General features: G+C 38.7%; 1 protein-coding gene across 1 annotated transcript in view; it reads left to right on the forward strand.

Annotated features, from left to right (window-relative positions):
• LOC128745254 (uncharacterized) overlaps positions 1-24,515 on the forward strand; it is a 97,344-nt gene that overhangs the window by 19,865 nt on the left and 52,964 nt on the right. Inside the window, exon 2 of the mRNA XM_053842282.1 lies at positions 18,842-18,883. The gene's annotated coding sequence lies outside the window, so the exon portion shown is untranslated. The remainder of the gene's footprint in view (positions 1-18,841; positions 18,884-24,515) is intronic.

A 24,515-nucleotide genomic window follows, 5' to 3' on the forward strand; every position in this document is an offset into this window, starting at 1 on the left:
TTTTCTCGTCTGTTTTGTTCTTCCTCTTCGATCCTGCCTTTCCGATATTCCACATTTTCTGTCATTTTCTGTTTTTTCTTTTCGTTTTATCCCTTTTGTTTTCCGTTTTCATTTGTTTCTCGCCTTTTAATTAATTTTTTGGCTTTTTTTTCCTCTTTTCTGTTCCCGTTTCTCTATTCTCCTGGTCCCATATTTTATGCTTTTCTTTTCCTCCTTTTTTATCTCGTTTTTCGTCCCGTTGTTCTCTTTTTCTGTCTAGTTTAAACTCATTTTCTTCATTTCCTTCATAGTACCCCCTTCTTTCCTTTTCTCTTCTGTTCTTTATCTTTTTCTATTCAATCTCGTCGTTTTTTGCCTCGTTATTCTCTTTTACCATCCAGTTTTCTCCTTGTTCCTTTCACTCGTCCCGTTTTCACTCCCATTCTACTGGGTTTTTTCTTTCGCTTCGCTTTTTTGTCATGACAGGTTCTATTGTTTTGGTTTTTTTCCTAACCCGTATATCAAGTTTTTATAACGTTTTCCCTCGTGATCTCTTCCGTATATTCTCCTTCTGTCTCATTTTTGGTTTTTACTTCTTTTTCTGGAGAGCAGAGCGGCAGAAGATACTCCATCTATGAATATGCTAAGAAAAGTTATTAACATCTTCAGAAGAAACTGTTGGTTTTGTGTTGTTCGGTTCATGAATTTTTGAACAAAGTAAATATTCAGGAAAAGCGAGTTTTTCAGCCATATCTCAGGAATAACAAAAAATGTTATCTCGAATATTTTATAATCGACTTTAGTGTAGAAATTCACGAACAAGAAAAAAAATATTGAAAAAAAATCCATGTGACAGAACTAACTTTTGCGACAATTGTTCTGAAGTTTTCCATCATCACTTAACTTAAATTGGGCTTAAAAATAGAAATGAATTGGTTTCAAATTGGACTAGAAACTAGATTCAAAAATGGACTTGAAATTGGTGTTGAAACGGGATATGAAATTATAATTGAGTTTGAACTTGACATTGAGCCATTGAGACATTGATTAAATTTCTAGTTTCAACCCTAATTTAGGGGTTGAAACTAGAAATTTAATTTACAACTGGATTTGTAATTAGGTTTAACTGGAACAAGTGTTACGCATTTAATTTCCTTATAACAATAGTGGCCAATTAAATTGAAAACCGCGGACGTCTTTGTTACAGAAATTATTTTTACATTTTACATTAAATTTTACAGAGAATCTTACAGTGTGACTTACCCTGGACACGCCAGTGTCACTCAGGACCAACTCTACTCCACGTCCCAACATCCAACCGTGCGATATAATATGAGCATGTAATGGAACTCCCGCGTGCCGATACGCACTCTGCCTGCACCCACCGTGCACCGATCCGATCCGATCCGTGTCGGACGGTAAAGCCTACGTGGGTGATTGTGATGCGATGAAAATGCGGTCACCACCATCGACCGGGAATATTGTTGTTCGTTCGTTCAGGGTCGGTCGGAAACGACCGGAGAAGCAGCACCGGAGGTCGGTTGGTTAGCACGTACCCGAAATTCCAGCATGTACTTCCCCATTCCAACGCAGGCGGCAGCTGATCGGCCGGGAGGATTTGGTCCATGTCAAACAGAAGTACCACACGAGCAAGGGGGGGGGGGGGGGGGGCATGTATTGTGTGTACTATTTGTGGCCTATTTGTATTCATAAATGTCTCTCGATGGTACATCGACGGTTCGGTTGGGGTGCTGTTGTCATCGATCTGCCTCCGGCTCTTTTCTCCGGTGGAGATTGTGTAGTAGTTCTTGGCCGAAAAGGCTGTTAGCTGTATCTGAGAAAGAGCTCCAGAAGCTCTCTATCAATACATTCCCGTTTGATAGTTCATTGGGCAATAATCACATCTGTTCCTGCAGGTAGGATTTGTTATTCTAAACAAATGCTTATACGACACAGACAGAGCGGCCTATCAGTGCAGGTGACTGACCAACCTAATGAAGTATACCAACTGTAATTGGCAGCATTGTTGCTAACCTTTCAGTTACGCATCCTATTTTAATATTAAAACGTTCGTGCTTGCACCGATTGTTAGTGAGGTGTGATAAATTAAATTTTGCAATGAAATCAACTTATTCTAAACTGAGAAACAGACCATAAATCAACCCCAGCGTGTCTGCTTTGTCCTACACCCACACACAGAGAGGAAAGTACAGTCTCCGCCCTTCGACCGCCCACACCCCGGGACGGGTTCGTTCTCTCTTCGTCAATATGCAAATCCCTCATACATACATACATACAAACCTACACGACATGCAGTGCATGTGCATCGCATATTCCGTATGCATATTCATTAGTGAAAATTTTCCAACTGTTAAACGTGTACCGTTGTAAGTGATTTATGACAACATTTTCTTCTGTGTGCCGCATCTGCATCAGCCCCGTTCTGAGCAGGGAGCATAGATGCAGCACTGCAACTTTGTAACGCGTGCATAGAACGTTGTCGTCCTGCTGAATCCGGTTGGTTGGTTGGTTGGTTGGACCATTGAGAAGGTACCTATCTTTCAACAAATCCGGAAAATGTAACGAGCGGAGCGCAAAAAGCGTAAATATAACCACGGCAAAAAAAGAAGATACACGTCTGTGACAGTTTTGTCGACGACGAACGCGGCGGGAAAGTGTGAAGTGTGATAATTTTCAATCCTGCAATTATGTTCAGAAACGTTAATTACAGTTTCAATTACTTTTTCCTGTGCGTTGGAGTTTTATCACATTCCCGAACTGTCTTAGCTTAGGAAGCATTTAAAATTTCGTGCGCAATCTAACTTTTGGAATCTTAAAAAAATATTAGGAAAAAAACGACAAAAAATAAGAAGGTGAAATAATTTTAGAAATGAGAACGGAAAAGAGTTAGAAATACGTCTAAAGTTATAAGCACCTAGAAGGAAGAATATAAACACTAAACAATCTATTAAAAAATTAGAATAAAAATCAATGATCGAAGAGCGGTTAAAATAATTTTTTCCGATTTCGCTTCTCGGCAAATTTTCGCATGGAAAATAATAACTTTGCATAATAACAATGAATTTTGCGGTGTCTAGTTAAAGTGTCAAGGTTGATCAGTTTACAGCGATCACGGTAAGGTGGAAGATTCAGAGGGTCACGCCAAGGCAAGTTGCGCAGAGCAACGCGGATGAATCGTTTTGGGATTCTTTCAATTCTTAGATCCCATGTCAGTTGATGAGGGAGCCAGACTAGAGCTACGTTTTCCAATACAAAGCCTTGAGACTGTAAAATCTTTGGCTTTGCCTAATTGTCTATTAGCTTTGGCGATGATAGCTGACCGATGATTGGTAAAGGTGAGTTTTTTGTCCATCAGAACTCCTAAGTCATTTCTTTCTTACAGCCACCATCGAGCAATAATGCAACATCGTTGAAATGAATAGTGAACAGCAGTGGTCCCAAGTTGCTCCCCTGGGGTACCCCGCTTAGGTTACCAAATGGCGATGAAATACATGCAGCCATTTTTACACGTAGCGTTCTATCGCTAAGATATGAGTTGAGCCATTCAATCAAGCAATCAGAGGTTCCATGACGACGTAGCTTGTGCAAAAGAATGCGATGATCTATTCTGTCAAAAGCTGCTTTGAGGTCAGTATAAATCACGTCAACCTGAGCTTTCGATTCAATATGTGCAAAACAAGGAAACGTGAAATCTAATAAATTCGTAGTAACTGAACGGCCAGGCATGAATCCATGTTGGTCTGCAGAGATGTAACATTTTGCGCTGGAGAGAATGTTGTGCGAAACAATTATTTCGGATAATTTCGATGCTGCCGAGAGATTGGTAATTCTACGATAATTGCGAACATTTCTTCTATCACTTTTTCCCAAAATTCCCAAAAATTTGGAAACAATCACTAATGTTGCACTAGTGTTCAAACATTTGGAATTCTTTCCAGATTTTTGAGAATTTACGCTGTTCGAAAGAGCTATTGAATATCACGTTAAGTGGGTAGGCACGCACTCTTTTATTCTGCGGAACGGCAACACCGACTTCGACGCTGAAGGGCATTACGTACTCGTTTTAATCTTCCCAATTCCCAACAAACTAGTATTGCTGCAAGTGATCCAGCCGTCGGTGATTGATCAATGCAAGTGTGGTTGATTGTAGTCGCCACATACTAATACGGTGCTGTTTTATCGCATATCTCACGGATTGATGAAACGTGTTGTTCGAAAGCTGCAACATCACGACTTTTGTCCGGTGGCAAATATACAGCGCATAACGAAAGTTTCTTTCCACGAATTATTATTGTAACACATACCTGCTCAATTGTTGAGTCGTTGCCCGTCTCTATGAGTAAGTGAGCTGACATACTTTGCAGCGACTGCAGTAAGGACTCCACCAAAGCTAGTCTTATGGCTATTACGAGGTGAGCAGTCACAGCGGTAAACACTGAAAGCGGAGCCAAACAGTTGCACAGAGCTGATAGTCATTCAGGCCGGATTCTGTTAGAATAATGTTAATATAAATACCTCGTCAGTGCGAAATTCGTGCTGCTACGTACAACTAGATGCCGGATTGTTTATAATGACAGAAAAATTCTCGCCTTTGGCAGAAACCCTTGGGTTTCTACCGTCCACATCCAATCGCATTATAAAAACATCATTCGAGGCAAAACCCAAGGGTTTCTACCGTCCACAGGTAAAAGCATATTCGCAGTGTCATCTAAATTGCATCGGACGGGTTTGCACCAGACTCCGCCGTTCCCCCATATCTATTTTTTGACATATCGACGAATTCCCGGAACAATAATCCCCGCGGCCAGGCAGATGGCATCAGCGCCAGTTGTTTAAACGATGGGTCCAAACCAATTTTAAATGACACAAACGCCAATTTTGAAGTGTCCGCCCCGTTTGATACTAGGCGAACGACGTCAATTGAACGCTCGTCATCGAAGCCAAGGCAGCGGGAAACAACTTTCCTTCATGAGATGACATGAGATTAGTCTATTACATAGGAACGGAGCCTTCCCCCGAAAACCCGCGCTAAGAATTGCGGCCAGCACGCTGACAGACGAACAACGTCACGTGCAGTACCTTGCAAGTCGTAAGGGCCTGCATAGTGTTGTCGTCCTGCCAGTAAAAACAAGTTAGATTTAAACTTCTCGGTCGGTGGTTATCTACAATAGACGGAGGAAGAGGCACAATTTGTGTCTAAAACCCAACCAGACGCGTCGCTATTGTGATAAGTGGGTTTTGCAGTCTCCTTTTGTCCAGCGCCTCTATGCCAGCCGATATTCACAGAATAAATTAAGAAGTAATATTGATTTGATAGAAGCCGCACGTGTGCGTTTTATTCGCCCCATTTTCTGAAAGTCTTTTCCGATAGTTCGTCCGCTTCGGTCATTGATATTCCTTGCGCTCCTTGGACCTCGCGCTAACACCTTCTATATTCTGTTTGACCTTTTTTCGTTTTTCTCGTCTCTTCTATCGTTTTTCTCTTTTCCCTGTCGCTATTCAGCTTTTCCCTTTTGATTTCTTTTGTTTTCTGTTCTATTCTCTTTTTTCTTTCCTTTTTTCTGTCTCGTTTTTGTTCTTTTTCTGTCCCGTCTTCCCGCTATTTGTCTCGTTTTCCCTCTTTTGCTCTCTTGTTTTTCATTTTTTCTGCCCGTTGTTTTCTCTTTCTCACGAAAGAATTGTTGTCCCATTTTTCTCGTTTTTCTTCTTTTCTGCTTCGTTTTTCGTCTATCTGTTATGCGTTTTTGCTCCATTTCAGGCCCGTTTTTTCTCTTCTCCTGTGTCGAATGTTTTTTGTTTTCTGTCCCGTTAACTCCTCTTCTATTGTTTTTCGTTTTTCTCTTCCTCGTTTCGTTTTCGTTATTCCTCTTATCATGTTCTGCTCTTCCTTCTTTTCAGTCACATTCTCTTTTTCTTTTCCTTTTTATCCCGTTCGTCTTCCGTTTTCATTGTTTTCTCCATTTTCCTCTTTTTTTGTTCTCGTTTCTTAATTTTCCTCCTCCCCTACCTTTTCCTCCCTTTCAATCACCCGTTTTTACTGCTTTTCTGTTCCGTTTTTTCTCCTCTTCTGTCCTGTTTGTCGTCATTTTCTTTTTTGCTTTCCTCATTTTCGTGTCATCGTGTCATTTTTTTTCTCTCATTTTTACTCATTTTTCTTGAATTCTCCCTCTTTTTTTTGTTGATGAGAATTTTTGCCTGTTTTCTCCCATTTTCTTCGTTTCCACTTTTTTCTCTTTGTACGTCCCGGGAGTTGAACCCGAGTTTTAGGCATAAGAATTGTAGGATTAACCCCTGTATTTTAACGTTTGTTAATCGTTTTTCGCTGTTTATAACCAGCGCCGTAGTGTGATAATTGGCCAGGTTGGTCCACGCCAAGGGCGCTAGCTCTAGGGGGCCCCAAAACTGGGCTGAACTCCAGCAAGGCGCTCTCAGAGTTAGCGAAGTACTGGACATGAGGAGTTGTACGAATCATATATGACAGTTTAATTCTGAAAAACAAACTTTGGGGGAACACTAATTTAAGAAACGAGGAGGCGCCAACAATGATGAATAATGTGGTCTAGCACATGTCCAAAGAGTCCAAATGTGTTCCAAAATCTGGAAAAAAATTGATAAAAAAATATGGCCTAGATCCAGGATCCTGTTTAAAGTCTGATCCAAAATCTGTTTGCTGGTTTAAAATCTCACTGAAAATGTGGCCCAAAACCTGATGAAAAATGTAGTCCAAAATCTGATTTCTGATCTGGCCCATATTTAGAATCTGGTCCAAATTTTCCAAGTTCCAAGAACTGGACCAATACTAATATAAAATGTGGTCCAGAATCTGCTCCATGCCCAAAATCTGGTTCTGGTCTGGTCTGGTTCTGATCCAAAATTTGATCCAAAATGTGGTCCAAAATCTTATCCAAAATCTGGTCTAAATTTGATGAAAATGCCGTCCAAAATCTTGTCCAGAGGTTCAGGACCAAAATTATGGTTAAAATCTAATCGAAATCGTATTCTAAAATCTGTTCTAGAATCTAGTTCAAATTTGTTACAAAATCTGTCCAGGTTCAGGTCCAAGTTCAAAATACGGCCCAGATCCAGAGTCTGATTTAAAATCTGATCAAATATGTGGGCCAAAATCTGCTCATTTCCGGTCCAGTACCAGAACATAAACCCAAAATTGACTCAAAATCTGATATAAAAAATTTGGTCCTGAATCGGGGCAAGGTCCACAATCTGGTCCAAATCCGATAAAAATGTGGTCCAGAATCTGATGCAGGTCTAGTGCAGGTCTAGAATCTGGGTCCAAAATTTAATCCAAAATCTTGTCAAAAATCTAATCGAAAACTTGATTCAAAATTTGGTCAGAATTTGGTGGTCCAAATCTGGAACAAAATTTAATAAAAATTGTGATCCACGATATAGTTTACTTAGGTTCTAAATATGGTCCAGGTCCAGAATCTGGTTCAAAATCCGATTCAGTTACTGGCTTAAAAGTGTGGTCAAAAACCGGGGCAACGTTCACAATCTGGTCCAGATGCAGAATGTGGTCCAAAATTTGATCAAAAATGTGGTCCAAAATATTATCCAAAATCTGGTCCAAATCTGATCAAAAATAAGGTCCAAAATGTGATAAAAAATATGTTCCAAAATCTAGTCAAATCTAAAAAATATTGGTCAAAATTTGGTCCACAATCTAGTACAAATCAGTTCGAATATCTGAAACAAAAGTTCATAAAAATTGTGGTCCACGATGAAGCCAGGTCCGAAATTTGGTTCAAAAGCTGATTCAAAATATGGTTGGTGGCCGACAAATAGATCAATTTGGCCTAAAAAATCTGATCAAAATTGTCACTCAAAATCTGATTTATAACCTGGTGCAGTTTTAGAATCTGATCCAAATCGCGATAAAAATGTGGACCAAGATGTGGTTCAGGTCCGGGTCCAACATCTGGTTTTGGAACAGAATGGGGTCCAATACCTGGTCCAGAAGCTTGTTCAAATCTATTCAGGAAATGTGGGACAGAGAAAAAAGAAAATCAGAGAAAAAGACGAAACATGGTTGGAGTGTGAGAGCATCAATTAAGAAAACGTTGCACTTTACTGGGAATTCGACTAGAAACTGGAACAGTTTTTACGCGATAAATTTACTAATCGCAAACATAGTGACGAATTAAATTAAAAATGCGGACTTTAAGAAATGAGTTTAAGAAATCATTTTGTTTTATATTAAATTTTACGTTAGTACATTAGTTGAATACCTACTTTAAGAGAATGTGCAAAAACTCACGCGATCTTCATTGGTATTCATGGGCCCAATGTAGTAGTAATATACGATTTATGTCCTTACGATTGTAGAATCGTTTTTTCGTCGTTTTTGCTAACTTTTCAACATTATAACATTCTTTTAGTCATTTTTGGGCGTTTTCGTTTTGTTATTTATTATTTTGTCGACTTCTTTGGCATTCAAGGCGTTCTTTCGTTGTATTTTTTACCGTCTTTCCGCCGTTCTTTTGACATTATTGTCATCTATTATATTTTTTTATTGCTCTTTTGGCGTCTTTTTATTGACCTTTCGTTATCATTTCATTGTCTCTTACATCATCTTTCGTTGGTTTTTCGACGTCTGTTTGGTTGCTTTTTCCGTCTACCCTTTTGGGTTTTTTGTCTCCTTTTTCAATCTTTCTTTCAGCGGTTTTGGTTGTCTTTTTTGTTTTTTTGTCGCTCTTTTGACGCCTTATTGACATCTTTGCGTCGCCTTTTCATCATCTTTTCGTCGCTCTTTCGTCGTATTTTTGGCGTTTTTAGCGTTATTTCGCCGATTTTGTAGTTTTTTCTTCCATTTTGGGTCTTCTTTTGAGTTTTGATATGGCGTCTTTTGACATTGACATCTTGTCTCGTTTTCAGTTGTTTGTAAAGCCTTCGTTTTGATGTCTTCAATGCTGTTCGTTTTTTCATTCGTCTTCTCTTCATCTTTTCATTACTTTTTTCTTCGTTTTCTCAACATCTATTTTGTTTTTGTTTTTTTGTTTTGTTACTGTTTTTTCGTTTACTCTTCGTCAGATTTCCTTTTTGGTATTTTTTTACTACTTTTTTGACGCATTATCAACCTTTTTTTTGGCATTTTTGCCGTCTCTTTTTGACTTTTTTGTTGCTGTTTTGACGACTGTATATAGTCTCTTTTTTGTCCTCTTTTCGGTCAATTTTTTGTCGTATTTTTGTCATCTTCTGCAGTCCTTTCGTCGCCGTAATTTAGCCGTCTTTTCGTTTTTATATTTTTGTTTGTTTTGATTATAGTCACTTTGACGGCCTGGGTCATTCGTGGTTTTTCGGGATTGGGATTTGAATGCGGGTCCTCGGCGTGAGAGGCAGGAATGCTAACCACTACACCGGGATTGACCCCACGTTTTTCTACCTTTTTCTGGAATTTTTGACGTCTTTTTTGACTTTTTTTTTGTCGCTGTTGTGATCCTTTCATTGTCGTATTTTGATCTGTTTGTGGCTTGTGCCGTCAAATTTTCATCGCTTTTCCATCTTCTTTTTCGTTGCCTTATTTATCTATTTCTTCAGCATTCTGATCGTCTTGTCGTTGTACTTTCGTCGTCTTCTCGTCGTTTTTTTTGTCATCTTCCTTTCGTGGACCTTTATCTTCGCATTTTCTCTTTTCATTTTTGACTTTTTTGGCTCAGTTTTGTCGTCTTTGTGGTGTCGTCTTGGCGTCCGTTAGTGTTGTTGTCTTTATGTTTCATTTTACCTATCTTTTTTTGCCTTTTCATCGTCGTTTATATTATAGCATCGAAAAGATAAAATTTCGACATTTTATCACTTTTCAAAGCCGCTTGCTAATCGCGATTCTGCGTCTTTCTGCAATTTTTGGCGTTTTGGATGCTTTTAATAAGGCCATTACAAATATTTTAAAAAGTTTTTGTCCCTCCGGTGTTGGGCCACTGAAGGGGGGGGGGGGGTCTAAAAAACAGAGAACTTTTTAATGGAGCAAAAAAAATTGATTTTAGGCATTTTTACTTAAAGTTTTAGAGTGAAAACCAAATCTATGCTTTCATTATGTTTTCGTCATCTTTTTTTCGTATTTTCAACGTTTCTTGTTGTTTTAATTTGACTTTTTTAAACGCTTTACAAACGTTTTATTGATCGCATATTGTCATTTTTGCAACGTTTTCTTATCATTTTGCCACTGATTTGCCTCTTTTTCATTGCTTTTTTTTGTATTTTTTGCACATCTCCTTTTAGATATCTTTTCGTCATGATTCTTTTATCGTCTTTCTGCCGTATTTTCGTCACTTACTGGCATTTTCCAACGTTTCTTTTTGTCACGTTTTATATCGTCTTTTCGTCGTATTTTTGTTGTTTTTTAAGCTAACTTTCCGTCGTGTTGTCGTCGAATCATCTTTCCAGCATCAATTTTTCGTCGTCTTATAGGCTTTATTCTTTTTCTTGTCGACGATGTTTTGTTGTACTTTCGTCATTTCTTGCCTTTTTACCTTTGTTTTATATATTTTATGTCGCCTAATTAATCTTTTACCGGTTTCTTTTTGGTATTTTTGCGTCTTATTTGTATTTTTTTAGGCGTCTTTTCATCGTTTACACATCATCTAGTTTTGTTCTATCATATCGCCCTCTATTTTTGTGGCGTATTTGGTGTTTATGATTCCTTTTTTGGCCTTTTTTATCACTTTTATGTAGTTTTTGTTGTCACTTATAGTTATTTTGTCACTGTTTGGAGCTTTTTGTTGTCTTTTTCTCGTCACATCGTCTTCCCAGTACATTTACGTCGCCCTTTCTGTCGTTTTTCTTTTCGTAATGAGGAGTTGTCGCCTCTGCTTCTAGCCTATTCTTTTGCTTTAATAGCGTTTGTTGAACATCTTTTTTTTTGCTCTTCTCTTCTCTCACATGTCACAGTGTGTCCCAGCCTGGACACGCCAGTGATTACCAGTGAATCGACGTCGTTAATTTTGCGAAGGAAAGTAAAATAAATTAAAATAAAAACTGCTTGCTACTGAAACTTATTTCAACCAAATCATGCGAGTCAGGGTTCGAGCAAAAACATTTCGGTTCGTCCAGCAACATTATCATCATCATCATACCTTCCCCCACATGCCATAAGTGAAAAATTTCACAATGAAACCCTACCTTCCATCATCACCGTCGTCATAAGAGATTCCTGATGTGCACAGCAGAGAAATTTTCTTCCAAGAAAACTGTCACAAAATATTTAGACGAATTCCGTTGGCGCGAAGCGCTAGCTGCCTGCCTTTGGCACGATTTAATTAAATACATATATATATTTTGCGCTTCCATCGACGGATCCTAAATTCACGGAATCCGACCGTCCGTCTGCCTGGTTGACGGTTGTCACACATGGGAAAATATTTTCGGTCTTGGAAATCACTTACAAAGTCACATCACACCACCAACATCGGCACCAGGGTAGTGCACTGGAGCTGTTGCTCCCGTGCCAGTCATTTCCGACACCACATCGTCTTCTCAACGCCAACGTCAGCGTCGGTTCCGGAAATTATGATTCCAATGTCTGCCTGGACGGGGATGAAATTTATGCTCCATCGCTCCAGCATCAGCAGCATCGTCAAGGTTCTTGCTTTGCTGTGTAGTTGTTGTCGTTCGGGTCGAAGAAATAACATAAAAATAGCTGAGATTTGCGGTCTACCTACTAGCCTCCGGCTAGACATGACATGCAAATACCAACCTGGCGAGGAAAGCGATCGGGACAAATGAACGAACGAAACAACGCTCACGAAGGTTGCTGCTCTTGCTTGGAAGAACGGTCTCATCAGATCAGCATCATACACGCATACGTGAATGCTAAAGTGCCTGTCTGTTTTTATGACTTTCAACCGGTCGGTCGAAGGAAGGAAAGTCATTCTTGGGGGCCCCAAGAAACAACAACGCAACAACGATACGCACGGTCGAATTTCCCAGATCGTTGCCGTCACACAATTCATTCCGTTCCTTTCCTTGGTCTGGTTGCTTTTTGCTTGTACAATGTACCATCAGGCAGTCAATGTTCTGTTATCAGTCTCCGGTTTCTCATCCCCCACAGCCTCGAGAGAAACTCCGTTTCCGTGCGTTTCCGATTGATATATGATCTGGGATATTTTTTTTTACAAATGTTCAGTGAAACCGAGAGCGAGCTCGATGTCTGTTGAATATGCCTTCAAGGCCGTGAAATGTTATCTTCTAATGGCACAAAGGCATGTGGGTAGGAATTTTTTTCCATGGAAACTTTTTCTGACTTTAATCAGCTGAACGAAATTCGTTGTTTCTGGACCTTCTCACTGGTAAAAATTTATGATGCGGAAAATTTGATCCGGATTTCAAGTATAACCCAGCGTGTGGACTCAACTTGCGAAACAGAAACGTGGAAAACTTCTACGGACGTTTACGAGTTATTAAATTATCAAAGTTTAAATTTATGAAGCTGCTGCGTCCGATTAAAAACTGGCGGGTGGCGATTCTTTTGCCACTCACTGGAGTAGATGTGAAATGGCGTTTGAAAAATTACCAGTAAAGTTAATATTCTCTCTTTGCTGTTGACAATAATGAGTTGAGTTGAAAAACTTCACAGCTGTTAGTGCAATAACAAAGTTAGTGGTTCGGAATGGAACCAGTGATGGCAATGGAATGGAAATCGAACAAAATTAGGCGGGAAATTGTTATACCACTGGGGAAGTCACATTTACCTAGCGTCAAACGACGACTAAAGAACAACGAAATAGCAAGAGAAAGACACAATTTTTGACAATGAAAAACATCAAAACATCGACAGAAAAACGGCAAGAAACCGCCGAAAGTAAGTGACAAAAGTGCCAAAAATAGACGTCAAAAACGATGAAAATACGATAGAAAGAGAGCAAAAAGAAGACCATGGAAAGATAAGAAAAGCACGACAGAGAGATGACAAAGGGACAACGAATATGAAGAAATGACAAAAAGACGGCGAAAAGACAGCAAATAAACGATAAAAGTTCGTCGAACTGATAGAAAATAGACAGCAAAAAGTCGACGGAAATATGACGAAGAAGTAAAAACAACATGTTTTTGAAGAAACGACGTAAGACGACAAAAAAACGGTCAAAAAACACGGACACCTAAACCTAAACTCAGTTCTGGTTCATATCTGGTTAATTAATGCATAAAAAGCAAAACAGTCTTTAGCAAAAATATTCCTCTTTTATGTACAAAATGTTGCCTGGAACATCACATTGAGCTGTCTGTTGAAATAAACATGTTACAAGAAGAAATGTGATTTGACGGGTCGTTTATAAACCAAGGTCTATTGCTGAAAATGGGTAAAAGGTAGAAGTTTGATATCCTCAGAAAAAATACTTGAAATTGGTTTATCTTTAATATTTAGAAACCAAAAAGGTGAAAAGATGTTTACTCAAAAAGTTATTACTTAAATTGTTGTTTAAGTAACGCATAAATATTGGATGACCCCTTCAAAATATGCATCATTTTTTTATTCAAAAAGTTACCGAAGTTACCACGTTGAGCTGAGACATGCCGTTTAACTGCAAATATATTCGTCCCGAAATTTTAATTTCTGGCCCATAGTGCGTTGGCTGCTGGAGAAAAAACGAAAAGGAGCACCCGAGAAAACGTGACAAAAACTGGACAAAAGTGGTAGAAAAAGAGCGAGAAAGTGAAATAGAAGTAAAAATGGCATGAAAAAAATAAACAATAGAACATTTTTGACTGAATGCAAGGAAGAACGGGATGTATAAAAGAAAAAGAAGGAAATTGATAGAAAATTGAAAAGAAAAAAATGGAAGAGAAAACCGGAAAAATGAGGTAAAAATGAAGAAAACGGAAGATAAACAGGATAAAAAGTAAAAGAAAAATATAACGTAACTGAAAACGAGGAAAAGCAGAACATAATAAGAGGAAGAACGTAACAGACAGACGGTGAAGCAACAAAATAGGAAAGGAATTGAGGGGAAAGAAAACATAAAACGGGACGGGCAATGAGAAAAACGGGCCAAAAAATGAGGAAAACCGGAAGACGAAAAACGGAACAGAAAAGAGAAAAACAAAAGAACAAACGAGGGAACGCGGGACAAATGGAAGGACGAAAAATGGACGAGAATGACAATAACACGTGAAAGGGTGAGAAAACGGTAAAGGAGAGAGAGAAAGGAAATAAAAGAGTTTGAGAAAAACGAAAACTGGAAACGAAGGAAGGAAAAAGAAAAACGAAAAGACGGGAAATAGGAAAGAAAATTGCAGAAAAATGAAACACAAGAACAAAAACAGGATTAAAAATACGGAACAAGAAACAGAAAAAACGATATCTCGTAAATCGATAAAATTCGCGATAAAATAAAAAAGGAGACAGACAGAAAGGAAAATGGAGAGAAAAGGGAAAGGAAAATGGAGGGAAAATGGGGAAAACTAGGCCTAAAACAGGAAATCGGACAGAAAAAGAAGGAGAACGAAATGAAAAAGAAGATGAGAGAAAAGTAGAAAAAACAAAAAAAAGGAAAACAAAAACTAACGAATTGTACATTACGAGACAGTAAAACAGGCCTGAAAATGAAGAAAACTACGACAGAGGGATGACAAAGAGGCGACGAAGAAAAGGTATCAAAGAGATGACAGAAAGACGGCGAAAAGAAAGCAAATAAACGATAAAAATACGATGGAAATATGACATGAAAACATGTGTTGAAGAAACGTCGAAAGACGAAAATACGATTGAAAAACACCGAAAAACGCCAAAAAAGATAAAAATGCAAAAAAAAATACAAAAAAGACTATACATAGACGCAGAAAGAGCAATGAAGAGACAATAAAAGCACTGCAATGTCAATACGACAATACAAATGACGAGGCCATCAAAGACATACGAGACGTATACACAGAAGAAAGTGGAAAAGAAGAAAATGGGAGAAAAGACGGGAACACGAGGTAAAAAAGAGCACACTGGATAGAAAAAAAGAACGGAAGAGAAAAGAGAAAAATAACAGAAAATAAGAACAAACCATAAAATACGAAGAAAGCAGGACAGAAAAGGAGAAAGGATGGAACAAAACAGCAGAAAAAATGGGACTGAAAAGAAGGAAAAAATGGAACAAAAAAAGAATAAAATGGAGAGAAATCAATGAAAACGGAAGACAAACGGCATAAAAAGGAATAGAAAAATAGATTATGCCAGAAAAGAAGGAAAAGTAGAACTTAAGTGGAAGAACGGAACAGAACAAAAAAAACAGTGAACAAAAAACGATATAGAAAAAGAGTAAAAACGGGCCTGAAATGAAGAAAACCGGATGAAAAGACGAAAAACGAAGCAGAAAAACAAGAAAAATCGGACAGGAAAAGAAAAGAAAGTGGAAACATCGGGCAGGAAAAAAGGTAAAACGGCAGATAAAAAAAAATTATCGTGACCAAAAAGAGAAAAAAAAACAAAACAGGTGAGGACGAAAATCGAAAAGGAAAAGAGGTAGAAAGAGTTCGAAAAAGGCGACTACTGAAAATGAAAAGAAGAAAAGACAAAAATCGGGAAAAATGGGTGGAAAACAAGAGGAAAAACAGGACAAAAATAAGAAAAATGAGATGGTGAACGAAGAACATCGGAACAGAAAACATGAGAAAAGGATAGAGAACAGAAGAAAAGACGAAAGATCAAACAAAGCGAGGAAAGCAAAAAAGAAGATGACGACTGATTGAATAGAAAAGGATAAAAATGAAATAAGAGGCAGCAAGACGGGATGGAAAGAAGGAAAAGCAAGGGTGAATTGGCGATAGCAGGAAACCTAAGAAACGAGAACAAAAAAAGAGTAAATTGGAGAAAAAAATAAAAACGTAAGATAACGGGATAAAACGAAAGGAGGTGCATGTAAGTTAAATAATAAGTACCTTCGGACATAGCGTGCGAAGTCATCAAAGACAAACGGGAAAACTAGACGTAAAAAGAAAAGCAAGTGGAAAAGAAGAAAATGGGAGAAAGGGCGGGAACACGAGGTAAACAAGAGCACAACGGATAGAAAAAGAGAATGGAAGAGAAAAGACGAAAAATAACAGAAAATAAGATAAAACCATAAAAAAACGAAGAAAGCAGGACAGTAAACGAGAAAAGATGGCACAAAACAGCAGAAAAAGGAGTGAACTACAAGAGGAAAAACAGGACAAAAATAAGCAAAATGAGATGGTGAATAAAGAACAACGGAACAATGAAACAGAAATGAGAAAAGGATAGAGAACAGAAGAGAAAAGACGAAAGATTAAACAAAACGAGGCAAGCAAGAAAGCAGATGACGATTGATTGGATAGAAAAGGAGAAACAAAAAACAACAAGACGGGATGGAAAAGAAGGGAAAGCAAAGGTGAATAGACGATAACTGGAAAACTAAGAAACGAGTAAAAGCAAAAAAAAGAGTAAATTGGAGAAAAAAATGAAAAACGGGAGACAACGGGATAAAGTGGAAGGAAGATATAAGGTGACAAAAAAGAAGGAAAAGCAGGACATGGCCAGGAAAACGAAAAAATGAAATAGATGTTATCGGGACAGAAAGCAAAGCACGAAACAGAGAGAGAGAGAAACGAAGAAAACGAGCTTAATATATAAATAAAAGGAAAAAGGTGGGGCAAAATGGGAAAGAAAAAGAATAAAAGAAAAGCATGAAAAACAGACCAAAGGCATCTAGAAAAACTAATGAAGCAATGGAAAAAAATGGTGAAGGAAAGAGTATTAAAAGAGTTGGAAAACATAAAAACAAAAAAGGGAGGAGAAAAGATGAAAAACGAGAGAGAAATTGACAAAAAAAAAATGTGAAAAACATGAGGAAATCTAATCTCACATTAACGCAGCCAGTTCCGGAAAGCAGGAATTACGTGAATCAAACATTTTTCTTGTCAGTTGCCAGGCCAATAAAACGTGGACCTCCCGTACCAGCCCAAGTATCAATTTGGGTTTTATTACACTCTTATGATGGCATTTAAGACCAAAATTGGTCTTGAAGACCACCATAAGAGTACAATAAAACTCACATTGTTGCTTGGGAAACGCTTCCCATAGAAATAATGATTTGTTACAATCTATTACAGTTGGGAGCTTCTTTGCTAGTAAAGGTTTAGTGATGCTCTGGACCCTCGGGGATGAACTTTAGAGTATTTAGATCCAACTGGAGTATTTCCACATATGACCACGTGGACGCGCTAGGCAGGGGCTTGAGATGTTGAGCACTTCTTTCCAGTTTTTACACCTAATAATCCACCAGTGAATGTTGTAAAAAAAAATACCAAAAATTGGGCATAAGCTGGATTTAAATTGCACTTGAAACTGTGTTTGGAGACTTGAAACCAATGTTGAAGTTCGGGTATGGAACACATTTCAAGCAGCCCTAGCGGATCACTGATTTTTACCTTATTATAAGCAATGCGTTGACTAGGTAAAGGATACCAGCATACTAACTTAATAACTTAACTGTTACCATTGAAAGTTACTATTATTAAGCTAAGCTTTTGATTTTATACATTAAAAATTGAAGTGTGTGTGTGTGTGTGCGTGTGTGTGTGTGTGTGTGTGTGTGTGCGTGTGTGTGTGTGTGTGTGTGTGTGTGTGTGTGTGTGTGTGTGTGTGTGTGTGTGTGTGTGTGTGTGTGTGTGTGTGTGTGTGTGTGTGTGTGTGTGTGTGTGTGTGTGTGTGTGTGTGTGTGTGTGTGTGTGTGTGTGTGTGTGTGTGTGTGTGTGTGTGTGTGTGTGTGTGTGTGTGTGTGTGTGTGTGTGTGTGTGTGTGTGTGTGTGTGTGTGTGTGTGTGTGTGTGTGTGTGTGTGTGTGTGTGTGTGTGTGTGTGTGTGTGTGTGTGTGTGTGTGTGTGTGTGTGTGTGTGTGTGTGTGTGTGTGTGTGTGTGTGTGTGTGTGTGTGTGTGTGTGTGTGTGTGTGTGTGTGTGTGTGTGTGTGTGTGTAATAAACAGGAAGTGGAGGAGTGTTCAATTGGTAAGTGGGACTTCAACTCACATTTTATAGGTTGGCGCCCGAGTGTTTTGGCAATTCAACTATTACCACATTTATATTTATTTATTTATTTATATTTATATTGTTCAATAATTCATCTGACGCTGTTGTCTACATGAATAAAAACACTACTAACTCGAAAGTAATTCATACCATTGAAGAGAAGGGACAGCTAACAAGATTTGAAAGCAGCTTTTGACTATAAAACACTGATAAAAAAGTCAACTTAAGTTTGCTTGGTTTTCATCGTCATCGGGTGCAGAGTTATAAAACATTTTCTGTAGAAGTTTCTACTGAAGATTGATTATGTCCTATTGGAACTTGATTGAAAAATTGAAATTAAATTGAATCTACTTTTGGCACACCACAGAACATATTCCCAGTCGGACTTTGATCGACGTTATCATGTCTAATTCCAAGTAAAATGTCCAGTCCAAATTACTTCAAATATAAATCCAATTTGAAATCCAGTGTTAAGTCATATTTCCAGTTTATTTGCAATAAAGTCTCAAGCCCAAATTCGTCCAAATTCAAGTCTAATTTAATGCTAATATCAAGTCCTATTTCAAGTACAATTTCTACTGTAAATTCTAGTCCCGTTCCGAGTCTAATTTAGAGTCTAATTCCAACTTTGGCTTCAAATCCAATCGCACCTTAAAGTCCGAAGTTTTCAACCTAATCAACCGATATTCTTGTGATAAGTAACAACAGATTTGCCATCCTAACGCTAACTCGATTTCCCAGGCCCAAACATTCTTCTAAAAGCTTATGTCTGGGCATAATACTGAGAATTTCAAGACAGTTCAGTTGATCGATCGATTTTTTGCCAGTTCTAATGAGTTTTATATTTTTGCATCTCTTTTCAGAACTCCTGCATAGCTGTTAAATTTCTTCTCGCTTAAACAAAGGTAGGTAGCATGTCTTTGTAATATAATAATTTTCAAACCATGAAACGTTCAAAGAAACAATCGCTAAAATCCTTCACTATTCAATATAAAATGCCAAATCCAACCAGCTTCGCCCACTCGAAGCTATCCCGAGAAGGGACAAATCCGTTTTAATATCAATTGACAGATATTTACATAAAATTATTTAATCGCTACGTGCTTCAAACACTGACAGTCCTTTCCTTCGGAAAAAAAATCCACAAACAAACAAACCCCAGCTCTCTCGTCCCCGGCTCATCTTTAATCCAAGGGGATTAAATTTTCCGAAAGCTTCCCGGATTACTAACGTGAATTTCTTCCTTCGATAGCGCTTGATCCTCCGCCATCGCCAGCCGGCCTGCCTGCCGGCCGGATCCGAAAGTAAAATATTGGACATCTATTTAGTTTCCAATCCATACCAAGCGTACCAGCACCACCAGCATGAGCAGTGAACGGAACGGCAAATCTTATCTCATCCCATTCCGTCCCGTACCTAAAGGAATCTTAAGCCGGCAAGCCGGCAGAACCTAACCCACTCCGACGTCAGTCGGTCGGTCGGTCTTTCGGTTACTATTGCAAAATACACCTTCACCGGCTTCGTCTCGATATCGACCGCCAAGACGACTAGTGAGCGGCGAGACTGGGCCTGGGAGGGAGAGAGCGCCCGAAAGGACACGAACAAAGTAATTTGCTGTAAGCTGTAACCCTCCCAAAATGAACCTTCCTTCCGTGTGTGTTCAATCGGTTCAATGGAATCGATAGACGATGGAAAAAGAAAACCAAAAGCGTACGGGCTTCAAATCAAAATCTTTAGACATGGATTTTTCCTGCCTGGTTCTGGGGTTCATAGATACAGACACACATACACACACACCTGTGAACACGATAGATGTTAGACATACCTATAGCTATAGAAAATTGGATGTTTCCGGTTGTCTTTCCATATAGGTGGAAAGTTTATGTTATCTAGGAAAAATGTCACCCACCCAACTATTGCTCTAGAAGATGAGTGTAGAATCGTATTTATATAACAGCACCAAAATGGTATAAATGGAAACTACCCCTTTTAAAGCACTTAATGATTCGAAAGAAACTATTTCAGTTCGGTTCACATTTGCCCTTAAAAAAGAAAAACAATTCTAAATCGTCATGCAACGGGGGTGCACTGAACAATTAATTTCAATCATATAAAGTGAATAACAGCGAAGATTTTGGAAACTCTCGCATTCATCTTTTGAGTTTCAAAAACTTTTGAAATATACAACTTTTCGCTCGATTCTTTAGTATGTATAGCATTTGTTCATTTTGACTTAGATTAATTAGCTAAACCTTAAACTGAAGCCTGAAAATTTGCAGACTGTCTGCAAAATCTAATTTCCAACAGCTGTGGCAGTGGGAAGGGATGAATATTCACCGAAGTTATAGGATAGTTCTCTGTAACACTGTGTTCGGCTAGAGTACAAGAAAATTGCTAAAAAAAGCTGTTGCAAAGATCGTATTGACTCCAACAGGCACTTTCAGTCGTAATTTGACGATTCAGTTATTTTATTCTTGTTGATCAGTACAATTTTTATTCTTATGAATATTCTTAAATGCCTTTGGACACTTTACTTTTTGTTCTTACAAAGTATACTTCAAGTATACTGTCCAAAGTAAAGTATACTGTTCAAGTAAAGTGTCTAAAGGCATTTAGGAGTCATTCTAGTTCTTACGTTAGCACGACTACGTAATTGAAGTTAAACTTATGAATATTGTTTGTAAACCGATAAAAGTCTACGTATCATCTCGTTTTATAATACAAAAACTGTCGCCCACATGTCTGCATTAACGAATTGGCAAGATGGGATGCTCCCATGGGTGCTCCCTTGGTTTGCTTATAATAGTCAGCTGCAAGGTCGTATTAATTTCATGTAAGGAGAGGAGCCGTGCTCTTGTTAATCGATTTCAGTAGGTAATTTTGTTATACTATCTCAGCTAAGCAAAATTTATAAAGATCTAGCACCTAGCACCAGAAGCAAGTGGTTGTCACTCACTAGCTATGTCAACACGATAGAAGAGTTTCAGGTGCAACTGCCTCACATATTGGTAGTAGTGTAAATAGAGCACCATATGCTGAAATTAAAAGCAAAATGCTGCGAATTGCTAGTGAATGAAAATTGATTTATATTTTCATATCAGAGGGGAATTTTTGTGTTCTTCCGTGATAAAAAGATGTAGAATTGTTCGGTGATACCATATTCACAGCTGTTTAGTTTCTAGAATAAGTAAACGTGATCATAGTTGTGTATTTTCCAAACCATCATTAAGAGCGAATACGCGTAAGCGATTGCTTCTGTTGTTTTCAGCCTAATTACGTGCTAGTGGAAAAACAGTGGTTTTGATGTTTATTGAATAAAATTGAGCAAATTACTTACATTTTTATGAAAATAGTTATAAAATAGACAATGTTGAATAGCAGGTTAGACAGTGCATCCCCTTGCTTCAGTCCATGCAACGACACGAAAGCGGCTAAGCTATTCTGACACATGATTTTCCATACATCCAGCGTTGCATGAATTAGCGTCATTCCGTTTGACTAAATCGTACGTCGCCTCAAAGTCCACATATGGATGATGAGTCTGCAAGTTGTAATCCCGGAACCAGGAAGCGAGCCTCGCGAAAACCGGCTTGGTACTCACTGACTTCGAGGACTTCGCTAACGGTTTCGGTCCACAGAATAGGATACAGCTGAGCACCTTGTAGGTAGAATGCAGCAATGTGATACCTCGATCGATGTGCTCCTGGAGTACGAGAGTATCAGATGAGTCATTGACTTTTGCGAACAGTTTCAAGTCGTCGACGAACGCAAGCCGAAGACCTTTGAGCGTTTCTCTTGATATCGTTAAAATAGATAACAAAAACCAACGATCCAGGATGGCTACCTTGCGGACTTCCGGAGAAAGCGGTGAAAGCCGGCGAAATGGGACCGGTCGATAGATACATTAACAAGACGATTCGACGGATATGGTTTAAGCCACTGGAGCGGCGGCTCTCCGATGTCGAGTTTCTCCAATTTAATGACGGCTATTTGATGATTCAGCATGTCAAAGGCAGCAGAGCGGTCCGTATAGATGACGTCTGTCTGAACCAATCCATTATGTAGGAAGTGAGTGTTTATAGCTTAGTGGAGGTTGAGCGCTTGAGTCCCTCTGTAATTGTCTACGTTTCTTTTATTGCCCTTCTTATGAACTGGAATCATATAAGCGGATTTCTAGGTAGAAGGAAATACACCTGTGCTAATTGATAAGCTAAATAATCGACGAATTGGAGCTACTAAGTCATCAATACAGTTCTCTAAGAGTCACCGAGTTAAAACACTATTATAGCTAGCTATATAACCATAATAAAACTGTTAATAAAGTAAATTTATTTTGGTTACTTATATTGTCCTGATAAAATTGGTTGGCTAGTTGGCATCAGTTATAAACTTCCTGTGGAGTACCTATACAAAATTAATCTTATCGCGGTTACTTGTTAAACCGCAATAAATCTGTTAGTTATCTAGTGCTATAAATATGGTAACACCATAGGGGCCTCCATAGCCGAAAGGTTACCGACTCTGCTTTGAAAAGCGAGTGGTCGGGGATTCGAATCTTAGTAGAATCAGGCCATTCGATGTCAAGTGGCTTTAGCATGGGTTTATTCTCAGGCCCCTCATTTACCCTTTCTTCATGCTGAATTCTGTACTTCCTCGATGCAACCTTTTGACAGCGCAAACGTCTCTGCTATAGTCCAGTGAACTGGGGTCAGAGGAACGCAATGAGTCCTCGTCAGGGACGACCACCGAGAAACTCCGCTAATATGAAGAACACCTCATATCGATATGCACGATAAAATTTATTGCGCATATGATGCACAACAAGGGAAACTGCACAAAATTTGGTTTTTATTTTATTTGATATTTTATTATGGTAGCTATAAACCAAATCGATCAGGATGATCTGACAGTAAAATTTTAATTTTTATTCTCACGGCAATATATTTTCAAGCTGTAATGCATGAAATTGGGGCTTAATTCAACTCTCGCATAGAAGGAAATTGTTTGCTTCTTGTGATCGGCGGTTTTCGGCGGAAACAAATTTAAATTCAAGTGCCAGTCTATCCGTATGTTTCGAGTTACTTGCATCTTAATACTATACATATTCTATACTAGTAGTTGAGCCCGAATCTAACGATTCGGAAAATATAAATGCCCAGGTCCAGCGCCTCTATGGTTCAAAGGTACACGGGTACCAGTGACAACGCTCTGGCGGGTGTTGTGAGTTCAAATCCGGTTATAATCTCAGATTATTGCTTGGTTCGACCCATGCACCTTCCAGCATTGGACAAGAGGTAGGAGTCACAACGACAACTTGTTAAGCGGAGCTTCCCATTATCCCCTCCCCCTTCCTTTCCACCCTTCCCCCTCCATTCCCAAAATTTTCATTACTTTCCCCTACCGTCCCTCCATCAATTGTAGAACCATCGTTTCATAAAAATATTAATATTAATGCCTGACCGCATTTCAAGGTCAGTAATGGGTACCCATTTTCTTTGCAATTTGAGGTAATAAGCTATGCCGCTAAAATATAAACTTTTCTGTGTATTTTCCGGTCAGGGGTGGACTGTGTTCGGTGAGCTCCGATGGAACGAAGAACTACCGCCGCTAATTCGATGCCCGAAGTAAAGAGTGTCATCTAACTCAATCGTATCGTCCACAGTCTAGACCGGCACCGTGCGCTCCTTAGTTTACAGAATGGATGCACTTCTCAGTTCAATAGCTAGGAATAATATTGTTGGCAATAGCGTAAAAGTACTTTATAATAGCAGAGCAGTTTAAAAGTTTGCAATATGGTGCAAGGTACAAAATCTTGTTCAAAATATGGTCCACAAGCGTAAAAAATCTGGTCCAAAATATAATCTAAAGTATAGTCTACATCTAAAACATGGTCAAAAATATGGTCTAAAAATGGGCAAGTCTATGGAATAACATATGGTCCAAAGTATGGCCCAGGTCTACAATCTTATCTAAAATCTGGTTCAAAATTCAATAAAAAATGTGGTCCAGAATCCGATCGAAAATCTGGTCCAGATCCCGAACGAAACTGTGGTCCAAAATCTGGTCCAAGGTCAAAATTATAGTTCAAAGCAAGGTAAAATGTGGTCCAAAAGCAGTTCCAAGATGTCCAACATATGGGCCAAAATACGATCCAAAGGCTGGTCCAGAATCTAGTGCAAGTTTGTTCCAAAATCTGGAACAAAATCGAAGAAAAAATGTGGTTCAGAATCTAGTCCAGGTCCAAAATATGGTCCAGCTCTAAAACCTGGCCCAAAATGTAGTCTAAAATCTGATCAAAAATGAGACCCAACATCTTGCTTACAATCAGGTCCACTATCTGATCGAATATGTGGTCCCAAAACTGGTCTATAGTCTGGTTTTGATACCAAATTGTGATCCAAAATCTGGTCCTGAATATGATGCTGGTCAACAATCTGGTTTAAGTCCGGAATGTGGTTCAGGTCTAGAGTCTGGACTGATTAAAATGGGATCAAAAATCTAGCCAGGATCTATCCAGGCCCAAAGTCTGATCGCAGA

Source organism: Sabethes cyaneus, chromosome 1 (assembly GCF_943734655.1).
Source record: "Sabethes cyaneus chromosome 1, idSabCyanKW18_F2, whole genome shotgun sequence".
NCBI lineage: Eukaryota > Metazoa > Arthropoda > Insecta > Diptera > Culicidae > Sabethes > Sabethes cyaneus.